Source organism: Schistocerca piceifrons, chromosome 10, assembly GCF_021461385.2.
Source record: "Schistocerca piceifrons isolate TAMUIC-IGC-003096 chromosome 10, iqSchPice1.1, whole genome shotgun sequence".
NCBI lineage: Eukaryota > Metazoa > Arthropoda > Insecta > Orthoptera > Acrididae > Schistocerca > Schistocerca piceifrons.
This window is the reverse complement of record NC_060147.1, coordinates 105351928-105365825: the sequence shown is the minus strand read 5'-3', so window position 1 is coordinate 105365825 and position 13898 is coordinate 105351928.

Genomic DNA, 13898 nt, shown 5'->3' with positions numbered 1-13898 from the left:
TTTAGAAATTCCTTGCGAAATACTTCACCACCTAGACACCGGACACATGCGTCGTCACAGCCGTGTGCCGCTGTTGAACTCAGGTGAAAGTTGCCTCTATTTCAAGTATACAGTCACTGTTATACTGACGTCACAGAACTACAAGGCGCACTCAGACAGCCTCCAAATGCGAGACACCTCCGGGCAGCACGTGTTCATACCATTGATGACAGAGTAGCTACAAACCTTCGCAAATGCATCTAACAAGGTCCTCAATCTTATACTCATGTCACGTGACTATGTAAAAAATAAGAACCGCGGAAATTGTATGGTGTCCCAGAAATAGTTAACGCTCGCTTTCCTGATGTCTCAGCTTGTATGCAGGAAAACTTTTGCCCTAACAGGACCTGTTTACGAAAATAACGCACAATAAACGTCGAATGCAGTCTTCGTCGCGGACCTAACGTGGTACCCACTCCATCACATGTTACCCTTCCTGCTTTCAACACACACAAATGGTCTCTGGGATATGTATATCACAGCACAAAGGATGTGAATGACCTGAGCATTATAATTGGCTCTCACCGAATTTACCCGCCAAATTACTGATGTCGCCGGTATCAAAGCACAATCCACCTTTTCTTTTATTTTGCAGATGGTACTTTCATTAGTAAAATTATTTTGCACAGATCGCTAAATTGCATTCACAGTTAAACCCGCAAAGTGTTCTACAGATCGTCAAATACATACGAGACTCACAAGAATATTGGAAGCCAGGAACATATTTACCAGTCTAACTACAATTAAATATTATTACAATTGCCGCAGTAGTCTGACACCGATCGATGTACACATAATTTCTGCTCTTGACGGTTGTGCTTTTGGATCGAATCTCAGTATCTATAGTGCACATAATTTTCCACGTAAAACATCTCTCTCATACCCTGGCAGTTATCGATGTGCTGAATCTATACATCAATGCAATATATACACATTTTACACAATGTAAGCCACACTAACTTTACAATACAATATATACACATTTTACACAAACAGTGCAGTATCTTTTATACCTGTACAGCACCTGAAAAAATTATGGTATGCCGGCACTCACACCAGTTATATGTCACGACGCTCCTCAGTTCTAGGGAAGCACTGTCAGCCTTTGCTTTCTTTCTACAGACATGACATTCAACGGCAATAAACTATTTTACACTGATCACCATATTGCACCGACAACTCAATCTCGCAAAGTGCCTTAGATATTGTCAAATACGGAAAGATACTTACTCAATTATGGTGCTCTAACACTGAGGACAGGAGCTTGAATATTAGAGCATGAAACCGATATCCAACCCAGCAATATATTACTGCGTACTGTGTCGTTGTAGTAAATGTACAATTCATATCCTCTGCCATACAATATCATTCCTTTTACATCAGAGCACCCTAAGCGGACCGAAGTCGCTCTCAGAACTGCTCTACAAATTCGCGATCGTTTCCCCTCGGCATAAACGCGTTACTGTTCCTGATCTGAACCTGATTCCTTGCTTTTCGCTTTTCCACGCACATATCAGGACTTGGGGATTACAAGAACACACGTATTTTCACATAGTTCGCCATAATAAGAGACCATCTTCGCGGTACTTCTTGATATCAAGCACTAGGCAGCATCCTACCGATTGCTGGTGCAGCATAATTCCCAACATATAGACTGGAAATTATTTCTCTACAAACCCCAAACTTTAGCGATGTTCAGTGTGCTATAGACCACTGAGTAACTTGAAACAAATAGAGGAATCTGATATTTCCACTCTCGAATACCGCTCAGTGATGTGACACATTCCAAATCACCCCTATAATTTACAAGCCGACTAAAGTCTTTCCCATGTCTAGATGCTAGATGCATACTCTACAATCGATCTTCTCTCAACTAGATAAAGGCGCAAAATGTGCAGAACCAGTCAACTGAACAATTTACATGGGAGGGAATAATGGTCCAGAACAAACGCACCTCCATACACAATCTTCTCAAATTTCCACTTGATCACAAAACCGCCCAACACATATTAAGTATTAGTTCGCTATTTGGTCGTCTAGACAATGGCAAAGTTAACTAAGATACATTCTTACACTCCAACAGGCATCAGCATTCGGACAGCTGCTGCTGTTAACGAGAAACGTGAATCATTGCCTCCATAGTCTATGCATACACTTAATCATTCTCGAAAACCGATCATATATATGTTTTATAATTATACTTAGAATTAAATGTTATGATTGTGGTCTCAATTGAATGGTATTCGACAATGAGTGAAGTATTGGAAATACACCCTGTTGAGGGCTGTGGCTCTGGAAATGGAAATATCTGTACATTCCTTACGACTGACCATAGTCATCTCCTTTACATACATTGGAACAGAAACATATACATTATAAACCTGATGCTCAATTGCGAACATATCACGTACTGTACACTACCACTAAGTGTAATAATACTTGCCCAATAAATGATTCCACACAATGCAAACTAATACTGATGGAAAATCAATGATGGGTGGGCATGTCTCTTAGGTTTTTCTTGCGAGTGCTATGAAAGAGAGACGTAATCGGCCAGATGCTTAAAAAACCACTGTATGTTATTGTCATAAGCAGTCTTGGTTCTACATCTGCAGCAATTATCCATGTTAAAGGCTATACCCCCTTTACAAATCAAGGTACGACATTTCCTCTGAAAGAGGTGTTTTTTTCAGACAAATACCATGACAGTGATGGTAGGAATGTGTATATTCAGACCAACATGTAGCCCACGATGCAACCTCGTCATAAAATTAGCGCATTTTGAAAGTGATTCGGCTAAGGAACGTGGTATGTAAGCAGGATTTGCGACTCCCTCACACCATACAGCTAGATAATTCTTTAATATTTGTAGCGCATTCTGTCCCGATACTCTATCAGAGGTTCTACGATTTATCCACTGAGTTATAGGCGACGACTGATTGAGAAGGAACACAACAGTAGTAGTAGATGATGTGCTGATTGCGGTTGTAAGAAAATGTACACTATGTTGTCAGATTAGTGTCACACTATCCGCTAGAAGTGATCTCCATGATTTCGAATCAGGTATTTCCATTGAAGCATTTACCTGCATCGGATTACACCCACATATGAATAATATTTCTGGCACACTTATATCTCGCAATGAGTCACCTTCCTTGAACCTGTCTGCTACAGTAAAATTACAATCTGCTTGTAGCCAGTCCCTATGTGTCTTGCAGCTGATCCCATTTCTACAGCTCCGTGCATGTTACTGTTCCATTTTAAGTCGGAACTGAGCAGAAGCCAGAGAAAACCATACCCACCACCTTCTGCAAGCCGTGTAGAAACAGAGCGACCTGAGTTAGTGCGGCAAGAGCATGTTTTGACCATTCGATGCAAATGCGCGCATTGTGTAAACTTCATACAAGTACTACAGAGCCACGTCCATTCAAATCTGTCACCCCAACATCCTATCAACATTATTCTCTACACCCAAACAGAGAAAAATTAAGGACTATAGAAGTTACACTAACTTCGTTCAACATAGAACTCACCTAGGCACCATTGCTCGCGCTATGACGCATACCTGTGCTGTGGCTCCAGCGCGGTCAGGGAGTTTTCGCAATTGTTCCCCAGAATAGCGCAGCATGCAGCCCTCCAAGCATTCCTAATGGTATACGCAGTCCCACACCGAATTTACACCTCAAACTGCTGCTGCTACTATCGCCTGTGTGGCACGATCCAATTAAAATACAGGCACTGCAGAGGCCACTTTAAAGTTTGATCACCGAACTAGGCGAACGATCATATCGGACAGACTATTGTATGAGACTCTCCGTCTGGTTCTGTTTAGTTGTTTGAAACACTGTTTTCTAATACGCTTTTGGGCAATGCTAAAACATTTCGTTTTTCTGCCACGACTTCGAGGCCTGTGCCTGGTTCTAACCTGACATTAAGAAGTTCTGAGCCAAGGATTTTGCTGTAACGTAGATGTTGCACGGTGTAAATCATGTTCTTACGGCAGATAGCATAACACGCCACACATCGGCTGATATTAAATAAAAGATACTTACAACATAAGGAAATCAGAAGAGTCTTACAGCGTTAGCGTAGGTTTCCAAACTACAGTCCGAAGGTGATTCACAAGCTCTACTTGTCTCTCACAGTGAAGGAATAGCTGATGGCTCTGCGTTTCCTTTGCGACTCATGTACGCGATCAGTGTTTTGGCGTTATCCACCCCAGAAGGTGCTTTCCATCCAGCAAGACTCTTTCCTCATCTCAACCAAGCGATATCAGTCAATCATTATGTGGTAACCAACAGCGTACCAGTGAACAGATGGGATGGAAAAGACACTATCGATGTATTCTAATAATAAGCATCACAGTTGATAGCGTGAACAATTTAAGAAGTTTCACAGTAACTTCAGCACAGGCCAATGATGTGACAGCATGTTTCTCCAATTTCAGTATCATAGCTAAACCATCCCTTCTCCACTCTGCGAGTATAATTGCGAATATGGATAGATGACTGTGCAGTACGTCCTTTCCGAGTCGTCACCCATCTGGAGCGGCGCCCATGTCGAGGAGTTTAGCACTCCATATCGATGTATAGTAACAGATTTCAAAGTGTCGTGATGTAATAGCAGATAGTTAGTGAAGAAGAACAAGATGAGGATGATTTTTATGCATGATGGACCTCCGGATGGATGGAGTTAGACATATTGTTATGTAAATCAACCAAGCTGTCAACTCTATAGTATTGTTTTAGAGTCTAGGATCGGTACCTGGAAGTTATTGGCTACAATGTTCTGCACTGAAAACGGGCTATAATGTTAGATCACATGTGTTTCTGACCTCCTATCAGTGGTATGGAATGTAGCATTGTTTTCACTGTGAGAAATATATTTCAAGTGCATGACATACATTCTTCTGCCCGGTTTCTCTACGATAAACTATGTTATCGAACCGTAAAATGAAAAAAAGCTACTTCTCTAAAACACTTGCTCTGTGTGATACGAGGGCAATATAGCTTTCTGGAGATGTATATTGTCCACTGTTCACATCCGATCACGTTTTAGAAATTATACGATGCCTTCATCAGTCCTATATAAAATGATCGTTAGTAGTGGGGGATACCTCCTACAAGGAAACAGATAAAAACCTAACAGCAGCATCAGACATGTGAAAATTACAAGTCGTTCCGTCACTAACTTGGTAAACAGCACATCTGTCCGTCAAATGTGTACACGGGGATTACAGCACCTCCTAAGCACCTATCGCTATGTTAGTTATGACGCTGAAGTCACGATTTTACACCCAAGAGGCGACAGGGGGGATGGAGTACATCGCATAAATCAAAGTTCGTTTAGAGGAATGTGTCAAGTTTCATCACACATGAGATGGAAGTATGGAAGTCCTTTGATGACCGACAGGTTTACGGTTCACCATTAAAAGTAGATAGTGCTTTAAACCACATACAGAACACGTGGTTTTATATGACTAGATCTATATCATATGACTGATGCATCTGGACAGAACAATGGAAAAATTGATCCGCAGCAACGTTTCCTTCTCTAGAATGCATCAGTCAACCATTAAATTGTACCTCATTACAACTTCCTCTCAATTGATCACCCTGTCCACTCTCTGTTATCCTTTAACGCAGCTGCAAGTAGGTTTACAGGTGGATGGTTCTCTGTCCTCATGAAAAGCATCAAATACAGTAGTCAACTCACGTGTATCACTGGCACCACAATAGACATACAGTATAATGCTGCCTCAACGGGAAAAAATTTACTTCCTCCCTGATATCCTTCGTTTTGATGTCGACGTTTTCTCGGATTCCTCTTGTTGCCGCATTCTTGTTCCCATGTATAAATTGTTCAGCACGAACCAGAAGATATGCAAGTACATTCTCAATTTCCCCACATTTTTGTGTATATTTGGTCAGTTTATACATATTCCCTCATCATTTTTCACAATTCTATCGATTTTATGGCAGATCTATCCATGCAATCATGACATAACCTCTTGTTCTGTGTTTTAAAATTGCTTGTAAATGTAGCACAGCTGCCAACACCTAGCCCAAATGCACTGATCGGGAGATGTACTGATCGGGAGGTGTAATATAGCACTGTACTCTACTGTATCCAGTCACCCTCACATTCAGAGAGCGTTTGCTCTGTTTTCTGTATGTCTGTGTATATGCATGCCTTGCGGAAGAATCCAGGGAGGAGTCGTGGCAGAAAAACGAAATGTTTGGCATTGTACAAAAGCGTGTTAGAAAACATCGTTTCAAAGGACTGAACAGGACCAGAGGGAGAGTCTCATGTGATTTAGTATAGTCTGTGGGATACGATCATTCGTCTAGAGCATAGGTGATCAAACTTTAAAGTGGCCTCTGCAGTGCCTGTATACTTAATAGGATTGTGCCACACAAGCGGTAGTAGCACCAGCAGTTTGAGGTGTAAATTCAGTGAGTGACTGTGTATACCGTTAGGAATGCTTGGAGGGCTGCATGCTGCGCTATTCTGGGGAACAATTGCGAAAACTCTTTCTCCGCATTGGAGCCGCAGCACAGCTATGCATCATCATGCGAGCAATGGTGCCTAGGTGAGTTCTATATTGATAGAAGTTAGTGGAACTTCTATAGTTCTTAATTTTTCTCTGTTTGATGGTAGAGAATAACGCTGATAGCATGTTGGGGTGATAGATTTGAATGGACGTGGATCTATAGTACTTGTATGTAGTTTGCACAATGTGCACATTTCCATGGAAGGGTCAAAACATACTCCTGTCGCACTAACTCAGGTCGCTCTGTTTCTACACATGTTGCAGAAGGTGGTGGGTATGGTTTTCTCTGACATCTGCTCAGTTCCGACTTAAAATGGAATGATAACATGCACGGAGCTGTAGAAATGAGTGCAGCTGCAGGATGTGTAGGGACTGGCTAAAACAAGATTGTAATTTTACTGTAGCAGACAGGTTCGAGGAAGGTGACTTTTTGCAAGATATGAGAATGCCAGAAATGTTATTCACTAGTGGATGTGATCTGATGCAGGTAAGTGCTTGAATGGATATACCTGATTCAAAATCATGGACATCATTTCTAGTGGATAGTGTAACACTAGAGATCTGAGAACATAGTGTACATTTTCTTACAATCTCAATCAGCACATCATCTACTACTACTGTTGTGTTCGTTCTCAATCAGTCGGCGCATATAACTCGGTCGATATATCGCAGAAGCTCTGATATAGTATCGAGAAAGAATGCACTACAAATACTATAGAATTATCTAGCTGTACGGTGTGACGGAGTCCCAAATATGCCGGCCGACGTGGCCGTGCGGTTAAAGGCGCTGCAGTCTGGAACCGCAAGACCGCTACGGTCGCAGGTTCGAATCCTGCCTTGGGCATGGATGTTTGTGATGTCCTTAGGTTAGTAAGGTTTAACTAGTTCTAAGTTCTAGGGGACTAATGACCTCAGCAGTTGAGTCCCATAGTGCTCAGAGCCATTTGAAGTCCCAAATATTGCTTACATACCACGTTCCTTAGCCGAATCACTTTCAAAAAGCCTTAATTTTATCACGAGGTTGCATCGTGGGCTACATGTTGGTCTGATAATACGCATTCCTACCATCCACTGACATGGTATTTGTCTGGAAAAACATCTCTTTCAGAGGTAATGTAGTACCTCGATTTGTAAAGGGGGTATAGCCTTTAACATGGATACTTGCCTGCAGATGTAGAACCAAGACTGCTTATGACAATAACGTACTGTGGTTGTTGAGATAGTTTTTTTTAAGCATCTGGCCGATTACGTGTCTCTTTCATAGCACTCGCAAGAAAAACCTAAGAGACATGCCCACCCATCATTGATTTTCCATCAGTATTAGTTTGCATTGTGTGGAATCATTTATTGGGCAAGTATTATTACACTTAGTGGTAGTGTACAGTACGTGATATGTTCGCAATTGAGCATCAGGTTTATAATGTATATGTTTGTGTTCTGTTATATGTAAAGGAGACGACTACGGTCAGTCGTAAGGAATGTACAGATATTTCCACTTCCAGAGCCACAGCCTTCAACGGGGTATATTTCCAACACTTCAGTCATTGTCGAATACCATTCAATTGAGACCACAATCATAACATTTAATTCTAAGTATAATTATAAAACATATATATGATCGGTTTTCGAGAATGATTAAGTGTAGGCATGGACTATGGAGGCAATGATTCACGTTTCTCATTAACGGCAGCAGCTGTCCGAATGCAGATGCCTGTTGGAGTGTAAGAATGTATCTGAGTTAACTTTGCCATCGTCTAGACGACCAAATAGCGAACTAATACTTAATATGTGTTGGGCGGTTTTGTGATCAAGTGGAAATTTGAGGAGATTGTGTATGGAGGTGCGTTTGTGCTGGACCATTATTCCCTCCCATGTAAATTGTTCAGTTGACTGGTTCTGCACATTTCGCACCTTTATCTAGTTGAGAGAAGATCGATTGTGGAGTATGCATCTAGCATGTGGAAGACACGTTTGTTATGTAGACATGGGAAAGACCTTAGTTGGCTTGTAAATTATAGGGATGATTTGGAATGTGTCACATCACCAGCATCGGTATTCGAGAGTGGAAATGTCAGATTCCTCTATTTGTTTCAAGTTACTCAGTGGTCTATAGCACGCTGAACATCGCTAAAGTTTGGGGTTTGTAGAGAATTAATTTCCAGTCTATATGTTGGGAATTATGTTGCGCCAGCGGTCGGTAGGATATCTGCCTAGTGCTTGATATCGAGAAGTACCACGAAAATGGTCTCTTATTGTGGCGAACTATGTGAAAATACGTGTGTTCTTGTAATCCCCGAGTCTGGACATGTGCGTAGAAAAGTGAAAAGCAAGGAATCAGGTTCAGAGCAGGAACAGTAACGCATTTGTGCCATGGGGAAACGATCCCGAATTTGTAGAGCAGTTCTGAGAGCGACTTCAGTGCGCTTAGGATGCTCTGATGTAAAAGGGATGATTCTGTATGGGGGAGAATATGAATTGTATGTTTACTACATCGACACAGTACGCAGTAATACGTTGCTGGGTTGGATATCGGTTTCATGCTCTAATGTTCAAGCTCCTGTCCTCAGTGTTAGAGCACTGTAATTGAGTAAGAATCTTTCCATATCTGACGATATGTATGGCACTTCACGAGGTTTGGTTGTTGGTTCAATACGGTGAACAGTGTAAAATAGTTTATTGCCGTTGAATGTCACGTCTGTAGAAAGAAAGAACAGGCTGACCGTGCTTCCTTAGGACTGAGGATCATCGAGATGTATAGCTGGTGTGAGTGTAGGCATACCATAATTTTTTCAGGTGCTGTACAGATATAAAAGATAACTGCACTGTTTGTGTAAAATGTGTGCATAGTGTATTGTAAAATTAACAATGGCTTACATTGTGTAAAATGTATATATATATATATATATATATATATATATATATATATATATATATTGCATTGTAAAGTTACTATACTTTATGTTGTGGCATGATGAGGATGACTGTGTGTCCTGTCATGAGGGACGTATAGACTCAGCACATCAATAATCGCCATATGCACGTCACGCACACACATGTCACGAGCAGTGGAACGGCACAATCTGTAACATCAGTATGGGCATCACACACACGTCAAGAGCGGTGGAACAGCACAATCTGTGATGTTGGTATCCATGCATCAGTGGTGTCCCATTAGAATGACGATAGAGAGAAAGCGGTCAAACAGATGAGAGGGATGATAGCGCGCTCTGGTAGTGGTGCTGTGCTCTAGGTCAGCTGGGCTCTGGACCTCGTGGCGAACCCACTGGATTGTGGTAGTGGCTCAAATTGTTTAAATAAAAGACAGCAGCATGATTTCGACAGTTGACGATTAGGAAGCATGTTTACAGAGTCTTTTAGTGGTTCGCATGTGTGTAGGCTGTGTGACGTGACCCCAAGTAAGTCAGAGCATGTGTTTTGTATCAGTGTAATAAATATACTCCATCCCTAAATGAATTGTTCCAAAATGAAGTACACTCGTTCCTCTCTCCACCAGCCCAGTGCATGCTGAGTCCTTCTCTCACGAATCCCTAGAAGGAGATGGCGGTTGGGTGACTTAAGTTAGTGGAGGTAATTCAAGTGTCCCTTCTTTCACGCCATTTTTCAGGGTAGCAGAGGTAGCCAAATTGTCATATCTTCATGCCAAAATTCAAACTTGGCGCCAGTTCCTAATATGATGTGGTAGTTGTATGACTTAGGTTAGTGGAGGTAGTCCAAGTGTCCTTTCACACCATTTTCTTAGCTTAATAGAGATATGCGAGTTGACCTTTCTTTACCACCAAAATTCAAACTTGGCGCCAGTTTCTAAGATGAGGTGGATTTTCTTGGATGGTGGTGGTGGTGGTGGAGGGGGTGGGGGGCGGACGGACGCTAGTCCGTGGGGGCTAATGGACACATTAATTTTTTCTTAAAAAAAGTATGGCAGTCTTTCTGACTACTAATTTTAATAAATGTCAGGAATGGTGATTGGACACTGTATTTAATTACAGAATGGTCCATGATCGTAAGAGGTATGTTCCTTGTTATGAAAGGGGTACGGTACAATGACAGTTACGAACTAGGTATGCTTCCTGGTACAAAAGGACATTCTCACAGTTCCTTGGGCATTTTATTAATGTGAAGCCTCCTGGACCAGTAGTCCTTATTTAGGATGGCCATGGCTCACATTGTTCAGATACTCCAACTCAGGAGAAGGCTGTAACAACAGAATGCGTCCGTTGTGTTAGCCCCCACAGAGCACTCAGAGACTCCAGCACCTCGATGTCTCTTTCTTCACTCTGCGAAAAACATTTTACAATGATGGCTACAGGGTGTACATCACAAGAAACCCAAGGAAAGTAATTAAGAAACTGACATTTGGGACTATTTTTGCCAAAGCATGGAACAGTTTAACTACAGCCTGGAACGCTGTAAACGGTTTCAGTACTTGTGATATTCATCCTTTCAACCCGAATCCCTTGCGTGAACAAATGTTTGCTCTGGCAGCTGTGTATGAATAACTCACTATTTCCACAATACCAAATCCCGAGAATTAGACAGCAGACCCACAAGGGACAACTGTACCAGGAAATAATCGAGTGGAGGAACTGCAGGCAGAGCCAACAAAAGACGTCAACAAAGACACTGCGAATGGGAGAAGAAGTTTCAGGGACTCACTTTTGTGCCATTGGCTTCGGGATCTGCAAACAACAAACAGAAGTTGGGAACATCATTCATTTTGATAGATTCTACTATTATTGATATAAAAGAGAAAAGTGCCAGGGCGGGAGACAAGAAGTTGATAAAAATACAAAATGTGATACCCGTAAAAATGATGTGTGCAATGTGTCTAAAAAAACTGTACAAACATGGTGAAAATTGGCTGCATTGTAACGATGTTCATTCTGGTTTCGTACTGTGTGTGTTACAAATGGAAATGATTCCTACTTTGTCTGCCACAATTGTTCCGATGATGATAGTGATTAAGAAGTCAGTTGTCTGTCTGCCCCGTATGAGTGTCTGTTTTCCTCTATACTGGTGGACAAAGGAAATTAGTGAACCGTTTATTTATTTCAGTTTTCGTGCTCTGAAAATAAAATTTGAAAAAACAGTTTAACTTGCATTGCTTCGGCGTAAGGTATAAGCTTGTTAGTGATATAAAATAAAAATTTGAAATTTGATTTTTTTAGAAGTTATTTTAAAAATCCCCTTAGAATGCCAATATGCCTCAACTTCACCCTACACTTTCTGTCAAGAACAGATTGACATGTGAGCATTTCAACATCACGCAGACAGTTCATAGAGATATATGCCATGTGTGGATGAGCATTATTCTGTTAAAAAACGGTATCGCGATACTGTCGGGTGAGAGGTAACACACGAGAACGTAGCTATCAACGGCTATTAAAAATTACTTTGTTTCATGGAAAAGTATCTATTTAGTGAACTAACATGATAGATAATGAAGTTTCGCATAATAACGGTATGTTAAGGTACTGTGCCCTTTGCGTGCTATCGTTTGTTTAAATCTGTTTTCGGTATCTCCAACCACTTATGAAATATGAGGAATGTTATGGATATTTCACTCTGACTTTATCGCCGGCACGTGCGATCACAAATTCTATATATTAGCTAAATTTCATACCCAGTAACATATTATGTAGTATGCAACAAATGCAGCGACTCCGTATTCTTCATAGCAAACTTTCTCGAATTTCGTGCTGTGTCTTACTAAAATGAAAATATCCCGATGACTAATACCATTAACGGAATGATGGGCACGTCATCACGAAGGTGAAATTAAAGCTGTAAGTAACGCAAAAATGAAGTTTTTAACCGAAGTTTCTGTAAAGTCCTTTGAAAAAGACTGCAGGGCTTGCGCATTGATTCTGTCAGCGCAGCCTGTCTCCAACCGTCAGAAAGATGGCAAACAATGTCGGCCTTCCCTTCCCTTCCGCCCAACACTTCGGACGAAAATTGGACGCTGTGCACCCGCCACAGTATTCTGCACGGACTCTGCTATTTGGCACGTCTCAACTATGCAAATTATTGTCAAAGGTAAAAGAAGGGATACGTTCCAGGCGAAAATTTAAAAGACTAAAGATCGAATGCTAGAGATTTGGATTTTTGGTCCTTCGTTATGGATTAGATTTTGATTGCCTTAATAAAGAAGAACGACTTACTGAGTAGTCAGTTCCGCTTTCAGAGCTGTCGGTTACGTTTTGATATGCGATTTCGTCTCAGATAAGTAGAGAGCGGGACTGCCGCGATAAGATGCTGCGAACTACTCTTGGACAAAAGCAGAAGCGACACGGATGTAGCACTTGAGTAATACGCTTTTAAATCCCAGGCAATAAATCAGAACGATGGCCTCGCAGACGCCACAGAGCTCACTGAACTGCACAGGAAGGCATGCTCAGTAAACAGCTGTCTCTGGAACTAGCTTTTGTACCCAGATACAGCGTAAAACTTATTCTGTGTTCTGAACTGCCTGCACAAATCTTCTCTTCGTTTCAAACCCAACAGCCACGTAAGAATGGGGAATAGAAGGGTTTGAGTCAAACTTTGTTAGCACTTTCCAAATATAGCTTCCCGTCACCGAGCCACAGATTACGAAAATTTTAGAAATAGTAACAATACATTATTGTGATTGTATTAAAACTTTTATAAACCGGTAACATGTTTATATTGCCGCAATGTGTTGTGATTGCACTGTGGCGTAGAGGTTAGCGCCACCTACGTTTTTCCTGGTACTTATCCCTTTTTTTCTCTTTGACAATAATTTTCATAGTAGAAAAATACCATATTGTAGAGTCAGTACAGGATACGTTGACCGTTGCGTAGTGAGTGGTTTTCGTCCGAAGCAGTGTGTGAGTTCATTCGTTTGGTCGAAGCAGGAAATCGATATTATTTGCAGCAGGAAATCGATATTGTTTGCCCACTGGCATTCAAACACGACCAGCAGCTGTTACTGTGATTTAGTATTTGTCGTCTCTGTAAGGTTCTCTAAACACCTTAGGTTTGTAACGTTTGTATATTCTGGAATATTCGATTATTATACAGAGGGTCAGAAATTGTAATGGTGTTGCAGAGGAGATAATGTTGAGAAAAAATTGTTACGAAAAAGTTGCGCCATTTCCATATTCTATAGCCTTGAAGATAGCCAATCAGGTCGTCGCGCGTACAAATTCAAGCAACCTACTAGAGACAGGTCGCAAACTTGTACTACGTTTGGTCTCCTCAGATCGAACGAACGTAGCTTGTACTCATGGAACATAAATTTATCGCTTCCGAAAACGGCACATTGTAA